The following is a 20,734-nucleotide window of genomic DNA, read 5'->3' on the forward strand; positions in this document are numbered from 1 at the left end:
ATATCTAGTAAAATATTCATTTTTTGTTTAACTTATCTTAATACTTTTGTGTACAAAATAATAAGAGGAATCAATTGGGGTGTAAAAAAAACATATAACTGTTCCGAGGAAAAAAATATGTAATTTGCAATTAACAATTCCATATTTTTTCTTAAACAACTGTATGTTTTCTGTACACCATTTGATTCTGCTTATTATTTTGTACGTAAAAGTATTAAGATAAAAGTATTAAGTATAAAAGTATTAAGATAAGATAATCGAAAAATGAATATTTTACTAAATATTTTACGACTTATGTAAAATTAAGAAATGATTTCAAGTCTCATAACTCGAAAACTACTTAATGAAAATTAACTTAATTATAGTATTTCGGAAAGCTCTCGAGATGAACTAAAAAAATATGCAAAAGCATATAGGAAGTCCCATTTAAAAAGTTGGATGTAATCTTCACGTAACCTTCAGGTGACTTTTCAATGCCAAACCAATGACACCATCTTATGTTCCCCTTCAAGCCATACAACTTTTGTTTGAAACATTTTTTTGTAGCTGATGTAGTTTAGGAGAAATTTGGATCCATCGATTAAAATGAGACACCCTGTATATAATAGTCTTAACATCACGGAGCGCCGCTGGCGCAATCTTATGTCGAATGCGGCAAACGTACAACTTTTTACGCTTGCGCATTGGGGACTTGGGCGACGATGACCAAGGAGACGTTTCTTAATGAAAATTTTTCATATTTCGACTTTGGATCATAATATTGCTGTTCACGATGCACGTAGAGCAAAAATAAAGACACTTTTCTGATATAAATCAACCTCAAGCTATTCATTAAGCCTAATAAGAACTCGATCCGTTCAGCGATTATTTCAATATGATAATCTCGAACATCTCCAACTATCCGACTCGCGTAATGATACACGGCGCGTCTTGTTGCTTACGCGGGACTTAGCACAAGACACTACCGTGTCTCTTGATAACGCCAAGACGATGTAACCTAGAAAGAACGGCAATATCTAGTTGATCGGAACGCGGAATTCGCGTATTGCAACGATAAGGCGTTCCCGCCGGTGCACACACGGCACGGCGGGTGTCGACAGCTTACGCCTCTGACAGCCGATTGTTCGCACGTCCGCGGTCAGCGGACTGCGAGTCGCAAGAAAAAGAGAACGCACGTAGAGAGAGATAGTCGAGAATCGTGGCCCCCTTAAGTCGTATAACTTCCGGTCCGCTGTCACAATTTCCAAGGTACTCACCAATTTGCCGCTCAAGCTGTCGCGGAACTTTTCCCCTGGGGTGGCGGTCGACAGCACTTACAATCGGTCGGAGTTGTTCCACTCCGACCGGCGATAACCTCGTTTTAAAAATTCTACACTACGCGCGCGTCACACGGATACGGAGAGGCGAACGAGTATATCGGGTGAGACCGATCGACGGATCACTGTCGCCCCTTGACTACGGTCGCACTCGACTTCTTTTCACTACCGCGAAATTTACGCAAACAAAACACTAATCGCGACCGGCCAGGGGTGCGTTCGGATTCCCCACCTGAGTGCTCCCAGACACCCAAAAACCGTTCGGATTCCTTCCGAACCTTTCCAGAAGTAACTAGCAGTAGCGTTCGGATTCCCACTAGAGAGCACTTGGAAGAACTTCTAACTCACCCGGCTCCGAGAGCCGGGTGGTTGGGTGAGAGAGACTAAAGAGCGCTAAATTCTACTATTTTACCTAACGTAAAACAAAGTTTTTAATATGGATTTTAACAATATAAAATTATGTACAAATGAAGCCGGAGAAGTTATTGTGCAAGATGGTAGATTGATGGCGTTTGATCTCAAAGGTAATAAATATTGCTAAATATATTTTGTGTGTAATAATTATATACTAATTAAGGTTATGGCAGAAGCCAGCATCACTATTATTTGTATTTTACGAAATATGGCTGAGCGGGCGTTGTGTGTCCGCCTTAATGCGTGTTCTTTAATTCGGCAGGAGAAGTGTGATGCCGCAGGAGAGTGATAGGGACGCTTCTGATTGACGACAGTAATCAAAGTTTCACTAAGTATATTTACAGTTTGTACATAGGCCCTGAAAAGGACCGTTGGTATTTCAGAGTTTATTGGTGGCTCTGAAAAGGGCCGTTTGTCTCTACAGGCGCTCCCTGTAGGAAATGCTAGGTAGGGCCTTGGTGTAGCGCAAGATGTGCCTCGGACGGTCGGTGTTCGCGTCCGCTTTCTTCCCAGGACGGTTGTTGTTCTCGTCCACCTCTGCAGCTGGCTCGGTCTGCGTGGCTGCCGTCTGCGTGGTGGATTCCCAGTCCGAGTCCGACTGTGTTCCCTGCTCCGCAGTTGCAGGCGGCTGGAAACTGGCCTGGGTCGCTCGGTGCACTCGGCTCGTTGCTGTTGTTTGCGTAGCTCTGGTTGACCTGCCAGGTGGTGAAGGCGGCAGCGGCGAGAGAGCTCCCGGGATCGCCCAAGGTCCGGTAGGCGAGGTGTAACGCCGGATGCGGACGTCCCAGATTTCCAACAGGTGACGAGGCGGCCTGGTGTATCTGGGTGGCTCCAGGTCTATCCGTGCCAGCTTCCAGGGCAGGAGCTCGAAGGACACTCGCTTCGCTGGTTCGGAGCCTCCGTGTATCTGCTGTCGGATCGGCCCTGGTGATCGGGGCGTCGACGTCGGCCGAGGTATGCGGCTCCGCTGGTGCAGAATTGCGAGATCCGCCGGTTATGGGGAGTTCCAAAAAACTCCAAAAGAGTACTCGAGCTGGTTAACGTACAGTGTTATTGACCCTGTAGTTGCTTTACTGAGACTCGATTTCGGCCTTCCGCGGTCGGCCTTATATACGGGCGCTGCCGGATCTCACTTGCGCGAAGATCGGCGCCTGTATGCCCGGGCTGCCGCGCGCTAGTTTGCGCGCCTAGGTTGCCGTGCGTTCAGGCGCTCGGCGCTATGCGCCGGTGTGCCTGTGTGGCGTATGGCAGAACGCCACAGGACCCCCCTGGTTGTGGTAAAGCTGGTCCTAATTGACTGTAAATCGTACTGGTTGTCGTACTGTTCGTCCTGCTCTCGTATGCTTGGATGTAGCCTCTGGGTTGGTCTTCGACACCTCGCGGGTTGGCGTTTCATCATCCAAGATGTAGGCTGGCTTTAGTCTGTCAAGTGACACGTTGACAGCCTTGTCCCTGATACGTAGTTTGTACGTCTTGGCGCTCCGGTTCAGCACTTCATATGGTCCATTGTACGGTAAGTGAAGAGCTCCGGCTGGTGCATCGTGTCGTACGAATACGTGTGAGGCTGTTTCCATATCTTTGAAGACGAAGGTGGTTTTCCTGGCGTGATGTTTGATCGTCGGTTGTCGGATCATCGCCTTCCTTAGCCTTGTTACCAATGTGTCCTCCTCTCCTTGCCTGAGTGGATTGCTACCGTCTAAGAATTGTCCTGGAAGGCGTATCGGCTCTCCGTATAGCATCTCTGCTGGAGTGGAGTTCATGTCTTCCTTCCAGGCTGCTCTGATGCCTAATAGTACGATGGGTAGGACTTGGGTCCACGCCTCCGTCTCGTGGCATTTGATTGCGGCTTTCAGTTGGCGGTGGAATCTCTCCACCATCCCGTTTGCTTCTGGATGGTATGCTGTGGTCCTGATGTGCTTAGTGCCAGTTAGTTTGGTCAGATCCTTGAACAGCTCAGCTTCGAATTGCCGGCCCTGGTCCGTCGTAATTCGAGCTGGCGTGCCGAACCTCGCTATCCAGTCCGTGAAGATGTGCCTGGCTATTGTTTCCGCCGTGATATTATGTACCGGAATCGCTTCTGCCCATCGCGTGAACCTGTCCACCATGGTGCAGCAGTACCTATATCCCTCGGACACAGGTAGAGGTTCGACGATGTCGACATGGACGTGTTGGAACCTTTGTGTTGGTTGCGTAAAAATTCCAGTCGGCGTGTGGTTATGCCTGGTCACTTTTGCTTTCTGGCATTGCATGCACGCCCGTGCCCATTCCTTGCAGTCTTGCTGGATTCCTGGCCACACGTACCTCTCTGCTACGAGCTTGGCTGTAGCCTTCGTTCCTGGATGTGATAACCCGTGTAGGTACTGGAAGATGCTCTTCCGTAGGCTCTTAGGTACGTATGGTCGGACGACCGGTGTGTTGGTGTCGCACCATGCTGATTTCTTTGATCCGGGCACCGGGACTTGCGTCAATTTAAGTTTATGTTCGCACTGCAGGAGTTCCTGCAATTCCTCGTCGTTCTTCTGTTCTAATGCTATTGTGTCGAGTTCTACGGCCGTTTGCATGGTTTCTACCCGTGACAATGTATCGGCCACTGTATTGTCCTTGCCTTCTATGTGTTGTATATCTGTCGTGAACTGTCCTATGAACTCTAGATGTCGCGCTTGCCTTGGTGAGCTCTGTATAGGATCTTTTTTGAAGGCGTGTATTAAGGGTTTGTGATCCGTGAAGATGGTGAATATTCTTCCTTCTAGCATGTGTCTGTAGTGTTTGATGGTGATGTATATGGCTAGTAATTCCCTATCGTATGGGCTGTATTTTACTTGTGCCGCACTTAGTTTTTTACTCAAAAATGCTAGAGGTTGCCACCCGTCCGTCGTTTTCTGTTGTACCACGGCGCCGATTGCAATTGCCGATGCGTCGGTCGTTACTGCAAGACTAGCCGTTGGATCCGGATGAGCCAAAAGCGTTACTCTCGCTAGGCTCTCCTTGCATTGCTTGAATGCCTGTTCTGCTCCGACTCCCTCGATCGGTGTTTTTTTTTTTTTCCTTTCGCTTCGTTCATTGCTTTCCTCCGCAGCTTTGAAGCCTTCTGTAAATTGCTTCGGACTGTCGCATGTTGTTTCACCGTCGTTGGTTGCGGGAAGCTTCTTATGGCAGTGATCTTTTCTGGCAGAGGTTGAGTCCCTTCTTTCGTGACTAGGTATCCCAGAAAGTGTACTGCATCTGATCCGAAGGCGCATTTGGCTGGGTTAATTCTAACCCCGTATTCGCTGAGTCGTGTGAATAACTGCCTCAAATGCGTCTCGTGTTGCTCTTTATTTGCTGATGCCACTAGGATGTCGTCAATGTACGCATAGCAGAATTCCAGGCCATGAAGAACTTCGTTGATGAACCTCTGGAATGTTTGAGCTGCATTGCGTAGTCCGAATGGCATGTATCTAAACTCAAAGAGGCCAAATGGCGTTGTTATTGCCGTCTTCGAGACATCTTCTTGTCGCACTGGAATCTGGTTGTATGCTCTAACCAAATCAATCGTCGAGAAGATCTTCTTTCGGTGGAGTGTCTGTGCGAAGTCCTCGATGTGCGGTATCGGATATCTGTCTGGAATGGTCCTTGCATTTAATCGCCTGTAATCTCCGCATGGCCGCCAAGTATTATCTTTCTTCGGGACCATGTGAAGAGGTGATGACCATGCGCTTTTTGACGGTTGTATGATGCCTTCCTGAAGAAGTAGGTCGAACTCTGCTCTGGCTATTTTTAGTTTGTCCGGCGCTAATCTCCTGGGCCTGCAGGCTTCCGGTTGGCCTGGCGTTGTTTGAATGTGATGTTCTGTCCCGTGCTTTATCACTCCCCTGGCTTGCGATGGTCTGGTGATGCTTGGGAACTCCTTTACGAGCGTGTGAAACTCGCTTTCTTCCGCCATGGTCTTGATAGATAGGACCTGTTTATAGCATCTGGTGCCTGCGGCTGTTAGTCCGGTCTTCCCGTCGATGAGCTTGCCCCTTCTCATGTCCGGTAGCAAGTCATAGTGCGCGAGGAAGTCGGATCCGATAATGGGTTGACTCACGTCGGCTACTAACCTCCAAGGAAATGCTCTCCTCAGGTTGAAATCTGGCTTGATCGTGATTGAGCCGTAAGTGATTATCGGTGAGCCATTTGCCGCAAACAGCTCGTATGCTTCTGGTCGTCTCCTGGTGCTGGTGGAGGACCGTGGAAAGACGCTTACGTCCGATCCAGTGTCCACTAGATATTTTATCTTTGTGTTATTGTCCGTGATGTATAGGCGGCTTGGCGTCGGGCTGGTTTCATTTGCCGCCAGCAATGAGTGCCCTATTCGTTTTTTTCGAATGTGCACGGCTGTGCACAGCGTCGAGCGTCTGCTCCGAAACGTCTGTGGTAGTAGCATAGACCCTCCTTAACGGGAGTCTTGCTGCGTGGTCTTCCCCTTGATCGGCTTCTTGCTCGGCTGCGTCCTTTACGCAACTCCTTGGCCATATGAGTCAGCTGCTCTGTCAGGGTAGCCACTTGCTGTGTGAGTGCTTCCATCTGGCTTGCCCATGTGCTCTGCGGACTGCTGGTGGAAGCTACTGGCGGGTGCTCTGCTGCCAAGACGAGGGTTCTGCAGTTCACCTCGTGTATCCTATCTGCTTGTTCTGCTACGTCCTGGAGCCTATCAGTCTTCCTGGTGGCTAGAATGGCTTGCGTTTGCGCGGGAAGACGTCCTAGCCATAACGTTCGCAGCAGTTCCTCAGATACGGTAGTCCCTGCCAGTGTAGATAAGTGCCGGAGGAACTGTGATGGCTTCCTATCGCCAAGCTCCTCTCTCTCTAGCAGTTGTCGGATCCGCTGCTCCTGTGAATCTGTCAGTCGCTGTATAAGTGCGCTCTTTATAGCAGCGTACTTGTTGCTGGAAGGGGGATTGGTGATGACGTCCTTAATCTCCCTTGCTTGCCGAGGCTCCAACTTAGACAGGACGTATCCGTATCTCACGTCGTCATCGGTGATGGCGCCTAGAGCGAATTGCCCTTCGAGCTGTGCGAACCATAATTCCGGATCTTCCGGCCAGAATGGTGGAATGCGCATTGCTACTCGATTCACGCTGGTGTCGTCATCATCCACGATGATTGTGCTTTCCTTCTTCGGCATGTTTCACTCTTTCCTGAACGTTGGCTGGTCACCAGTTTGTGGCTGAGCGGGCGTTATGTGTCCGCCTTAATGCGTGTTCTTTAATTCGGCAGGAGAAGTGTGATGCCGCAGGAGAGTGATAGGGGCGCTTCTGATTGACGACAGTAATCAAAGTTTCACTAAGTATATTTACAGTTTGTACATAGGCCCTGAAAAGGACCGTTGGTATTTCAGAGTTTATTGGTGGCCCTGAAAAGGGCCGTTTGTCTCTACAGGCGCTCCCTGTAGGAAATGCTAGGTAGGGCCTTGGTGTAGCGCAAGATGTGCCTCGGACGGTCGGTGTTCGCGTCCGCTTTCTTCCCAGGACGGTTGTTGTTCTCGTCCACCTCTGCAGCTGGCTCGGTCTGCGTGGCTGCCGTCTGCGTGGTGGATTCCCAGTCCGAGTCCGACTGTGTTCCCTGCTCCGCAGTTGCAGGCGGCTGGAAACTGGCCTGGGTCGCTCGGTGCACTCGGCTCGTTGCTGTTGTCTGCGTAGCTCTGGTTGACCTGCCAGGTGGTGAAGGCGGCAGCGGCGAGAGAGCTCCCGGGATCGCCCAAGGTCCGGTAGGCGAGGTGTAACGCCGGATGCGGACGTCCCAGATTTCCAACAGGTGACGAGGCCGCCTGGTGTATCTGGGTGGCTCCAGGTCTATCCGTGCCAGCTTCCAGGGCAGGAGCTCGAAGGACACTCGCTTCGCTGGTTCGGCGCCTCCGTGTATCGGCTGCTGTCGGATCGGCCCTGGTGATCGGGGCGTCGACGTCGGCCGAGGTATGCGGCTCCGCTGGTGCAGAATTGCGAGATCCGCCGGTTACGGGGAGTTCCAAAAAACTCCAAAAGAGTACTCGAGCTGGTTAACGTACAGTGTTATTGACCCTGTAGTTGCTTTGCTGAGACTCGATTTCGGCCTTCCGCGGTCGGCCTTATATACGGGCGCTGCCGGATCTCACTTGCGCGAAGATCGGCGCCTGTATGCCCGGGCTGCCACGCGCTAGTTTGCGCGCCTAGGTTGCCGTGCGTTCAGGCGCTCGGCGCTATGCGCCGGTGTGCCTGTGTGGCGTATGGCAGAACGCCACACAAAATATGTTTATCGCATTACCAATATTAAAAATATGTAATTAAATGTCATGTATTTATAATATATTTATTGATATATATTTGTAATTGTATTTATAAATATAATTGTTGAAGCGAGTCAATTACTTTTTGTTAAACAAAGCAGAGCACTAAAATTAAGTTAATTTTTCTCATTAGTTGATTTTTTCTCATTTCAGCCCAGACAATAATTGACCTCCCAGATGAAAAAAATGTGCGTAAGCACTTTAATATAACAATGCGAGAAAAAGCGCATGACAATGAATGTCACGTAGAAGTCAAAATTACAGGTATTATATACAGAAATTATATAATTATTAAATCTTTTTTTATGATTTCTTCTATTTCTACAATATTTTTTATTAATTAAAGGTTCAAGTAAGCAACAAGCTTCATGGAAAGACGAGAATGCTGTCAAAGCACTTATAAGCCAATGGAAGTTGCACGAGGACAAATTCAAGAGTACTACTATTACAAATGATAAAGTTTGGAATATGATCGCAGCAAAATTAATTGAGGAGAATCCTCTTTGGGAGTACACTGGAAAGCAGTGTGAAAATAAGTTTAAAGATGTCAGAAAAATGTATACTAAAACTAGAGACAATAACATAACCAAGACATAACAATAACATAAACAAGAGTGGACAAGATTTACAGACATGCAAATTTTATGAAGAAATGGACGCAGTATTTGGTGAAAAACCTATAATCAAACCGGTAGCTATCGCTTCTAATTTGAAGAAGCACAAACGTTCACCTTGTGCATTTCTCTCATCTGAAGATGAAGAAGAGAGGGAAAACATTGAAAATTTTTTCAGAAAATAAGACTAATAAAAAGACTGAGAAACCTAAGAAGAAAAGTAAAGTTAGCAAAGAGCTAGAAAAGTGGGCACTTCTACAGCAAGAAGCAGCTACTGTACGAGAACAAGCTAAGGAAAGGCGACATGAAGAAAGAATGCGACACCAAGCTGAAGCAATTAAGATGTATGAAAGTGTCATGAATAAATTATTGCACAAATTTTGATTATTTTTAAGTTCGCAATTACCTTTACTGTGATTTCAACTCTAGAATAGAAATGTAAGTCTTACATTTTATTATTTTTATTTTTTTGTAAGTAATGTGTTGAAATTAATATTTTTAGTTAATGTTGGATTAATGCCATTTTGTTTATTAATGTTATGTTACTTATGTGTTACTTAAACGTAAGTTATATTGTGATTCTTAATTTATGCAGTCTGTAACCGATATAATTTATGTTGGAACTGATAAAGATCAATACTTTTTTTCATGCCTTTTCTTTTATTTTTACATTACTTTTAGTGTGCTCCCAAAGAGGATTTTCTTTAATTAATTTAGCTGTTATCATATTCTCCTCTTTATCTTTACATTTTCATGTATATATATATATATATATATATATATATATATATATAATAGCAGTTCTCTTGAATTCTTGTGTGCAATTTCCACTTTGTCGATTCCAGCATAAGTTACAGCCTGCTCTTTAACTTTATTCTTTAAATATTTTTGTTATTATTGATGAGTCAGTAATTTAAAAAAAGCACCACAAAGATAAAACTATAATGAAAACATGTATATATATTTTAATATTTTATTTTTATTACAAGTGAAAATCTGTTTTTTTTTATTACAAGTGAAATTCTGTTCGAATTTCTAACATTTAGCTTTAGAGCTGTTCAATATGTTTGTAAGCATTTTTATTTTACTGGATTTTATTAGATGTAAGTTGTAACAAAAAAACAATAAAATGAATGTTTTTCATAACTGTTTTATTTTTTCATAAATGCAATTATAAAAATAGAATCTATATTTGAATAATAAATTAAAGCTTTCAGCTGACAATAGATATTACTTATAAGTCTATACACCAGCTACAAGATTGCACAGATAGTCACGCTTTATCTCTCCTGCTACTTCATTAGCTATACCTACATCATAAATATCTTCATCGATCACTTCAGCTCCTTCTTCTATTAAATCTTCTACATTATCATCAACACCCTTCAAACAAATGTTATGCAATACTGTACATGCAATGATTACATAAGGTATCATCTCATCAACATTCATATCAAGATATTTCAATCTCCTGAATCTGCCCTTCAATAACGCAAATGCTCTTTCAATAACGGATCTTTTAGCAGAGATCTCGTGATTAAACTTCTTTTGAGCCTATAAAAAACCCAAATCTCTACTTAAATATCTAAAATAACAATAGTTACTGCTTTCATTTTAATATAAAAAATAGCATATAAAATATTTTAATTGTAAACTTACATTAGTTAATTGACCACGATCTATGTATGGAGGAATACACCAGCTTAATACTGGATAAGCTTTGTCGCCAATGATAAATTCATCTTCAGGGAAGTAATTTTGTTTGTCGATCTGAATTTCTCTCCAAAGGTCTGAATTTCGTAAGATTCTCAAGTCACCAACTGAGCCAGGATAGCCAGCAAAACAATCTGTAAAACGTAAGCAATCATCACAAACAGCTTGAAGTGTGATTGCATACGTCTTTTTATAAGTTTTGTAGAACTGGGCATCTCTCTAAAATATACATAAAGAAAAACATATAAGGAAAAAAACAAGTTATTTTTATATTTGTTCATATATAATTATCATGATTGTAGCTAATTATATTATACCCTGGATTGTTTTATCAAAATATGAGTGCCATCAATAGCACCAATAATACCACACAATGCAATGTTTTTACTGAAACCTGTTTTTACTTCTTGTAGATATTGACCTCTTGGCCATTTGATAAACTGGCCTGCAATGTCATTTATAGCTTCAATAACTCTCATAAAGCTGTAACTGAGAGAGCTCTTTGCTATATCAAATCTTTCACCGACAGAACTAGACGAAAGAAAAATTATATCATATTTTCAATAAGAGTATATCCACAAATAGCAGTAAATATATCCGCAAATATCAATTTTACTTGTAATAACATACCGATATGAGTCAGGAGTAGCTAATAGCCACAATGTTGCTAATAGTTGCTTTCTAACTGGAATCACTGCTTTTCCATTTGTAACTGATAATACTGGACCAAGTAATGCTTCAAGATTTTCAAAAACGTTTGGAATCATTCTAAAATGTTTTCTAAATTGATCCTTTGTGAGTAGAGGAATTATACGTTCGACATAACCTTCCAATCTCAAAGATTTATGCGATCTGCCGCGTAGAATCATTTTTCTCCATAATTGTAAATCATCTTCATCAGTATCACTATCGCTACTGTCAGAATCACTATCAAATATTACAATTGATCTAAGTAAATTATCTCCTAGCACTACAGCTGCAACAATTAATCGTTGTCTATTAACTTCCATATTTGTTTATATTTCCATTCGGTTACCGTTCCGATTCCATAGCTTCATGGAACACTCAGCTCTTGCTCCGCCCATCTCCCAGTCACCCAACGCTCACCCATCGGGTGGGGAATCCGAACGCACCCCAGAGGGGTCGATTCGCGAGCCGTATCGGTGGACGGCGTACAAATTTTCGTAATTAAACACAAGATAGCCGGGTGACCTCACCGTCGAACTCTTCGCTCGTGGTTTCCGCCAATTCGTCTCCTGATGTGCCGAGCGTCCGATACTCTCTCTAACCTTTCGCCGAAAATTTTGCACAAGTCTCTCATTCTCTCGGAATCGCCGTATTTATTGCTAGCTACTCGCCCCGCACCCCATCAAGAGGGGTGTTAGGCCTGTTCTCGCGCGCTCGGATTTTCGAGCGTGGCGCAAGGGCGCATCGTGCGCCCGCGGTCCCGCGCCTCCGACGGTCCGCTGTTCCTGCGCGTTTTTCAGCGCCAGGTGGTCGGGAATTCTCCTATCAAGGCCGATCTTTGCTGCCTTCGTCCCTCTCCAGTGGAGGGCAACGATTTTTCCGGATTTTTCCGAGGAGGTTTAGCCCCTTCGCGGGGTATTTTCGGCGCCCGTCATGGCTGGCCGGCCCTGGGATGCTGGGCCGATGGACCGAAATTGTGCGAGGCTGCTCGAGTATCGCCGACCTTTGTTTTTCCCGGCCGATGTTTTGATCGGTGATGATTCGGCAAGGCTGCTTTTCTTGTGGACTTCCAGGTAAATCTTCGTTGAAGATTTATGGCCTCCGAAACAATATAATTTCGACAAATAGGATTAGTAACAATGCTTTTGTTTATAAACGAACGCGCTCGCCTCTCTGAAAATCCCCGGCGGAGCTCTTGATTTCTCGACCGGTGCGGCCGCTCGGCTCACGCACCACGGTCTTTTTGGCGAGTGGACGTCCGTCGTGACGGCAACGTCACATCCCCCCATGCCAAGAGTGAGCCCACCGGTCACCCAGCCATCCACCCGATCCGCGAGTCGGTCCCGCTGGCGCGGAGGTACTTGGGTGGCCTGGATCTTCAAAGGGCGAGTCAGCGCGAACACAACACAAATAAACACAATCAAATTCAATACGAAATAGGGGAATAGGATACGCCCATTATCGTCACCTCGCCTCGCCGCGATTCTTGGGTGACGTCCACCGTTGCTTCGTCGATTCCCGCGCGCTCGCGGAGGACATTTAAGACGATACATGAGGGCAGGAAGATGAAACAACGCATTCAAAATTCGGTCTAACTTTTTATTCGGCGACCGTGTCTTCACCGTGTCCACGCGCGCGAACGCCATACAAAATATAAAAATGACATAAACAAAAAAAATAAGTATCTTGGAGGGCGCGGTCTTCTTGCGACAACCGAAACGATAAAAAAATAAAAAAAAAATCGGATCTCCCCATTCGGGAGTCGACAGCTGCCTTTAGTAAGGGCGAGAGCGCCGCGTGCTCTTTCGGGAGCGCTTTGGCGGTGAGGGTCCGGGGTGTCCCTTCCCCGGGACGTACGGGCCCTGGGCCCGCCAGGCCACTCCGCACTTTGAGCACGTCTTTACTGTGCAACCCCCGCGCCCGCAGCGATAACAATATTCGCGGGCTATCGGCAAGGGGCAGTCACGTATCCGGTGCTCACGGCTGGCGCAATTCCAACATCCGCGGGGTGGTCCCCTGATCGTGTCGGGGAAGCCCGGCTTCCTAATCCACGTCGGATCGTGCTCCAGCGGGACCGTTTTAACGGCGTCCCCCGAGACTGTGGGTGGTAGGTGGCTCTGCAGCTCTCGGTTTATTAATTCGAGCTTCCGCTCGACCTCCTCTCGCAGGGTTCCCGTCTGCGTCGGTCGATCGCGGCTTTCGATCCGAGCGGTTTGCGTGGACGTCTCCACGCCTCCGAGCTCGGTCTGCGTGCTCGCGTCACGAGACGGCAGAATCTCGCGCACCACGGCTCCCCGCGTGGTGACTCGCTCGTCGCGCACCCGCTCCAGCTCACTCCCCAGGGCGGACCAAAATCCTGGACGAGCGTCGTTGATGGTCTCGAACAGGTCCTGGTTCTCTTCCAAGAACTCCTCCGACAGCATCTTTGGTTCTCTTTTCGACAGCCTATGATAACGGAATGGGAACATTATACGGTTTCAAATCTTTCACGTGAACCTTACCCAACGAACGATTATGATCGTCAATCAGTTCGTACACGACGGATGACAATACCTTCGAAACTGTGAACGGGCCGTGATATTTCGATGCTAACTTCGCCGCTATGCCTTGCGCGGCGGACGACAAGACGTGTTGCCGCTTCAATACACGGTCTCCGACATTAAAACGCCTATCATGCTTTCGTAAATTGTAATAGTGGGCCTGTTTCCGGTTGGCCGCCTCGAGATTCTCGACCACCCAGTCCCGTAAGCCCCGAATTTTCTCCATTCTTTCTCTCCAGCGCTCCGGAGAGGCCTCCTCTATTCCTATCACCGCTTCCTGTCGGTGCCCACCGGCTGGGGTTCCCTACCGTAATTTCGGAAGGCGGGGGTAGCCTATAACAACGTATGAAACGCCGTATTATACGCGAAACGAAACTCTACCAAATGTCCGTCCCAATCTCGGTGGTTGGCCTCGAGGTAAGCCGCGATCATTGTTTTTAACACCCGATTGACCCGCTCTACCGGGTTAGCTTGCGGGTGATACGGGGGTACGGTTGTATACGTGATTCCGCGCTCCACCGCGAACGTTCTCAACTTACGATTCACCAACTCCGTCCCGTTATCCGTCAACAATACCTTCAGCGCTTCCCACTGACTGACAACTAAATCTTCCAAAACCTTCCTAATTTTCTTTCCGTTTGCCTTCCGCAACGGACAACATTCGATCCATTTCATAAATAGATCCTGCATCACTAAAATGTTCGCGAAACCGTCCCTGCTCGGAGGGAACGGACCCATTATATCCGCGGCCACGGTCCATGGCGTTTCGATGATTCGCTGCCCCATTAACTCTGCTGGGACATCCTGCTCGACCTTGGTCCTTTGACACGTGTCGCATGGGCGGACATAATCTGCGACGTCGCGGAACATATTTCAATTGGAAACAGGATTAAGCAACCTGTTCAGTTGGACACAGAAAGATGGGACCTGTTCAGTTGGACACAGGAATAAGCAACCTGTTCAGTTGGACACAGTTCTTTTGCGCACAGTTCTTTTGCGCACAGTTCTTTTGTCCACAGTTTTATAAATCCATGTGAAATCCCAGTTTGCGTTGCAAGGTACACGCACAGAATACACCCGCCCCGACCCCGTTGTAAACCCATGTGAAACCTACCTTTGCATGGAAAAATATATGTGCGCAATTTAACATGTGGGCAAAAGTAATGTGCGCAAAAGAACTGTGCGCAAAAAACTGTGCGCAAAAGAACTGTGTCCAACTGAATAGGTTGCATCTTTCTGTGTCCAACTAAACAGGTTGCTTATTCCTGTGTCCAACTGAACAGATCGCATCTTTCTGTGTCCAACTGAACAGATTGCATCTTTCTGTGTCCAACTGAACAGGTTTCATCTTTCTGTGTCCAACTGAACAGGTTGCTTATTCCTGTGTCCAACTGAACAAGTTGCATCTTTCTGTGTCCAACTGAACAGATTGCTTATTCCTGTGTCCAACTGAACAGGTCGCATCTTTCTGCGTCCAACTGAACAGGTTGCTTATTCCTGTGTTCAACTGAACAGGTTGCATCTTTCTGTGTCCATCAGAACAGTGTCCAAATGAACGGTGTTCAAATGAATTGTGTCCAAATGAACTATGTCCAAATGAACAGTGTCCAAAAGAACAGTGTCCAAAATTTCGTGTCCATTTGAACCGTGTCCATTTGCAACATGTCTAAGTGCACCACCCCCTATTACACGACGCGACAATTCGACGATATTTACCCTGCGACAGCAAACAGTTTTTCGTTAGGCTAGGTTGCGGTAGGTTAAGGTACTAACAGCGCTATCGAACGTGAACATGTGCTTGATTGAAAACGCGACAATTTAGCGTATAATATTATTATCATATGATACTTATACATCGTATTTGTTTTAAAATTAATTAGAATAAATAAATGTTTAATACTTTCATTGTTAATGTTAAATATTATTTATTATTAATACTAAATATTACTAAATATTCTTAAATATTATTATTAACATTAAATATTTATTTATTATTATTAAATAGTATTATTAATATTAAATATTTATTTATCATTATTAAGTATCATTATTAATATTAAATGTATTTATTTATTATTATTATTAAATATTTATTAAACTATTATCTGATTGAAAATCTATACTAATATGAAAATAATATGAAAAAATATCATTAAATTGCGGCGTAAAAACGTAAGAAAATGTTTCAAATGTTCAAAAATATTGGTCGCTCCGAATTCGTTTTTAAAACCATAAGAAAAAACCAATAGAGATTGAAATGCCACAATTTAATAATATTCTTTCATATTATTTTCGTATTATTAATGATTTTCAATCAGATAATAGTTAATAAATATTTAATAATAATAAATAAATATATTTAATATTAATAATAATACTTAATAATAATAAATAAATATTTAATATTAATAATACTATTTAATAATAATAAATAAATATTTAATGTTAATAATAATATTTAAATATATTTAATAATAATATTTAGTATTAATAATAAATAATATTTAACATTAACAGTGAAAGTATTAACATTTATTTATTCTAATTAATTTTGTAACAAATATCATATGATGTATAAATATCATATGGTAATAATATTATACGCTAAATTGTCGCGTTTTCAATCAAGCACATGTTCACGTCCGACAACGCTGTTAGTACCTTAACCTACTGCAACCTAGCATAACGAAAAACTGTTTGCTGTCGCCGGGTAAATATCTTCGCGTGTCACGTCGTGTAATATCGTGTGTCTTTCTTTAGTCGAGTGATTTTTAATTGCTAACAGTGATTATTCGTCAGTAATTGATAGTGATTAATGATAGAGTCATTGGTAAATTTCTCGTCTTATCGTGTGAGTGAATGAATGTGATTATGTTGAAGTTTATAAAAGAATACAGTTTATAAAAGAAAAAAAAATTTTCGATTAATTATTTAATGTGGATCTCTGTCCTTTAGAATGTGATATCTACGTTCAATTTGAGTGAAAGTATGATTTATTGGAAAATTCATTTCTCAAGAAATTACAGCAATACATCGAACAAGGTAATAATAACTATTCTTTGGAGTTGTGTAAAACCAAATTTCGGGATGTCAAATAAACAGTGTTAGAGAAAATTAGCGAAAGAGAGGGGTTTTTAGTAGGTACGGAGTACCGAGTTGGTAATTCGACTTGGTACTCGAGTCCTACATAACTCATCGGATCGCCCGGTGAGTATGCATAAAATGCATTTTCCCCACTCTCTTAAAACAAAATGTTCGGCATTTAGCCGATTTTATGCTACGCACCCTGTAGATGTTTGGAGCTATGGATGCTAGCACGCGCTCGAGACGTGAACCTCGGAACAGCGGAATCACATGTTTTCGAAATCGCTGTTATTTTCCGTCCTCTTCCCCGCAATTTACCTGACCATAATTGCTCGAATTCCTGAGCGCGGCCGAGTCAGTCTTTGCACTAGAGCCGAATAGTGAGCACCTTTGTATCGCGTGTAACGACTAAACCTTCGTCTGCGGCATTTTTCTCTTTATAATTGTTGCTAGTATAATTAATTGACTTTGACCTTATATTCGGTTTTATTGTGACTGTGCAATTTTCTTTGATATCGACTGTGTAAAGCCAAAGTGTACATATGTTTACTATGAAATATATTGTGCTGTGACATTTCTTCCAATTTCCTTAAACCCACTCGGATCTCCCGATCCAAAAATCGAACGCAGTTCGGCAAACTCCAACCGGCATTCTCATCAGAAAGATTTCGGCGAGTTCGCCAACATTTCTGGTCCTTCAAGCCAGATATTGGAAGCAAATCAGTGCATATTGGACATATCAATCAAGGACATTCTAGCAACAATCTAACGGTTTGCCCATTGAAACAGTTTCGGTAAGTAACAAACAGTTACTTATTGTATCAGACTTGCATTTGTGACAGTGTCGTTACACCGCGCTCACCGCTTGACGCCCCGCGCTCCGCGTGCGTTTCGCCCACCGTGTCGCGATCGCCGGTTGACGCTCTGCGCTCCGCGCTCCGCGCGCCTACAAGTTCAGCGCTCAGCTGTTCGCGCTCCTAAAGACTCTGCGTCTCGCTCCGTGTGTTCAACGCTCTCGCTCTAATGCACGACGGACACTCCCGTGCTTCGTTGATAATGGACGCGCAAATCAAGAGGCAATTGACCACAGCCGGTTACATTGAACGCTTTTGGGAAAACCTTCTCAAGGCCGGAAAAGAAAAATTAACTCGTGCACATTTGACGTCTTGAACTTTTAGAGTCATATTGGTCAAAATTCTTCAAGATTCACGACGAATTGCTAGTCATGGAGAGGATAGAAACCACTGAGTACATGAACCAAGATTTGTACTCCAAGACAGAAGAAAGTTATATTTCCACGAAAACCACAATCACTGCATACTTGCAGAACGTTAAACGGCCAGTTCTCCGGGATCCAGTGAAGCAAGCACGGTCCTCCGTCAAATTCAATTACCAAAGATAAATCTGCCCACTTTCAATGGCGATCAGCTGGCATGGGATAGCTTCAGAGACCACTTCATGTCGCTGGTTCACGAGGTCGATGGACTCGCTCCCATTCAAAAGCTACAATACTTAAGGTCCAGCCTCACTGGTGAGGCCGCTGCAGTTGTGTCCGGTATTGAGATGACAGCCAACGGTTATGTATCGGCGTGGGACGAGCTAGTGACACGCTACGACAATAAACGAGTTCTTTTATCGAGTCATATGCGCGCCCTAATTTCTTGTGCTCCGATTACAAAGGCAAGCGCCGCCGAAATAAACAGGCTCGTCAGTGCCGTCAATCATGCAGCTTGCTCTTTCAAAGCTTTAAAGCGCTCGGTAGAGCACTGGGACGACTGGTTTGTACATATCTTAGTGGAAAAATTGGATTCATCTTCGCGTCTTCTCTGGGAATCGTCACAAAAATCTAGCCAGCAATTTCCGGCATTCAATGATCTCAAGTCATTCTTGCTCACTCGTGTTCGAACTCTAGAAGCCGCACAGCCGCATACGCCATCGTTGACGAGCAGTTCAGCGAAAATAAAGAAAAGCGGATGTCGAGACGAGATCTCCTCTCACTCTGCTTCTACCACTCCAGGCTCGCAGTGTCCTCTCTGCAAGGATCATCACTCGCTGCGATCTTGTGCCAGATTCAAGGCCGACTCTGTTGAGCAGCGCCGCGAACAAGTGCGAAAGGCGAGGGCGTGCTTCAACTGCCTGGGCTACAATCACGCGTTGACAGCATGCCCCTCGACTAATCGATGTCGTCTCTGTCACGACAAACATCACTCTCTTGCACGCTGAAGAGACAGCGGCTTCGCAGCCACCTGCTCAGGACTCACACACCTCGGCCACGCTATCGAACAAGGTCGCTGCTACCGGAGAAGCTGCAAAGGTTGCAGCATTGTCGAGCTCCATCAGCAGCACGGTGCTGCTCGCGACTGCCATAATTACATTGATTTCCGAATCGGGTCGTACGATTACCGCGCGAGCACTCTTGGACTCTGGTTCCGAAGTGTCGTTCGTATCGGAGCGCGTTGCACAGCAACTCAGGTTGCGTCGACGCAAGGTCGGCGTAACAGTCTCCGGACTGCAGGGAGTGATCACCAGCAAGGCCTCTCATGCCGTATCACTTCTGATCGGCAGCAGGTGGACGCCATCTTTGTGCATTGCTCTGCCCAATGCGCTAGTCATGCCCAAACTAACTCTGTTTACTCCTGGTATTCAGGTACGCAAGGACAACTGGCCCCATCTTGAAGATCTCGAGTTGGCGGACCCAGGCTTCGATCGTCCGGCTGCCGTCGACGCAATTCTAGGAGCTGACATCTACGGGATGCTCATCGAGGGCGGAGTTAGACGCGGATCTCCCGGAGAGCCAGCAGCTCACTCTACTGTTTTCGGTTGGGTACTGATGGGCCCGCTCACGGCCAAGGACAACTTGCCGCCGAGCGGCATCACCAGCTATCACACTACCGTTGAACCTGATCTAGGTCAACAGCTTCAGCGTTCTGGACCTTGAAGAAGTCTCCTCGCAACGGATTCTCTCGCCTGACGAGAATTACTGCGAGCATCTATTCAAGACAACGCATTCTCGCGACGCGCAGGGTCGCTACATTGTGCGCCTTCCGAAGAAACCAGATCCGCCGGCGGAGCTCGGAGACTCCCGTCGCGGCGCACTTCGGCTGCTCTTGCAGAACGAGAATCGTTTAAGTCGAATTACACCTCTTAGGCAATCTTACTGATTTCATGAGTCTGTATTCTGCTCTAGGTCATATGGAGCCAGTGTCCAGCAACGAGTCGATCAGGAACTCTTACTATTTGCCACATCATGCCGTGACTAAGAAGAATGATCCGGGTGGAAAACTACGAGTCGTTTTTAACGCTTCGTTTCGTACTACAACGGGCGTCTCTCTAAACGACCTGCTTCTGCCTGGACCTCGGCTGCAGGCGGATCTTTGGCTCGTGTTGACTCGTTGGCGACTGCATCGATTTGCCTTCACCACGGACATCGTTAAAATGTTCCGGCAAATCCGCGTTCGTCATGAAGACGCTGACCTCCAGAGAGTCTTATGGCGGGCGGAACCCGCCGAGAAGATAACTGATTACCATCTTGTCACGGTTACGTACGACACGGCGCCTGCTCCGTACTTGGCAATTCGAACTCTGTTGCAGCTGCCCAAAATGAAGAGCATCGTTTTCCGAAGGGAGCAGCTGCCATTCTCTCCAACATTTATGTTGACAACATACTAGCCGGAGCGAGCACCCTGGAAGAAGCCCTTGAGGTCAAGGATCAACTTGTAGGTCTCCTTGAAGCTGGAGGATTTCAGCTCAGCAAGTGGGCAGGCACGCACTCCGCGTTCTGTCCAGACGGCAACCAAACAGAGCGTCTCATCTCCGACGCAGACTGTGTGGGCGCACGTGTCCTTTGGACTCCCACCGTTGATGAACTGAGTCTCAGAGCGGTTCCGTCGCTGAACTACTCATCAGCGCCTATAAAACGTACCGTTCTTTCCACGGTGGCCAAATTGTTTGATCCGGGGGGGGGGCCCCCGTGCTTGTCGCTGCAAAAATCTTTATCCAGGATCTCTGGATGGCAGGCCTGGATTGGGACCATTCGATTCCTTTGAACCTGCGGTCACGCTGGCTGCATTTCGCTGCCAAGTTA

Source organism: Camponotus floridanus, unplaced genomic scaffold (genome assembly GCF_003227725.1).
Source record: "Camponotus floridanus strain SB8 unplaced genomic scaffold, Cflo_v7.5 scaffold328, whole genome shotgun sequence".
Lineage (NCBI taxonomy): Eukaryota > Metazoa > Arthropoda > Insecta > Hymenoptera > Formicidae > Camponotus > Camponotus floridanus.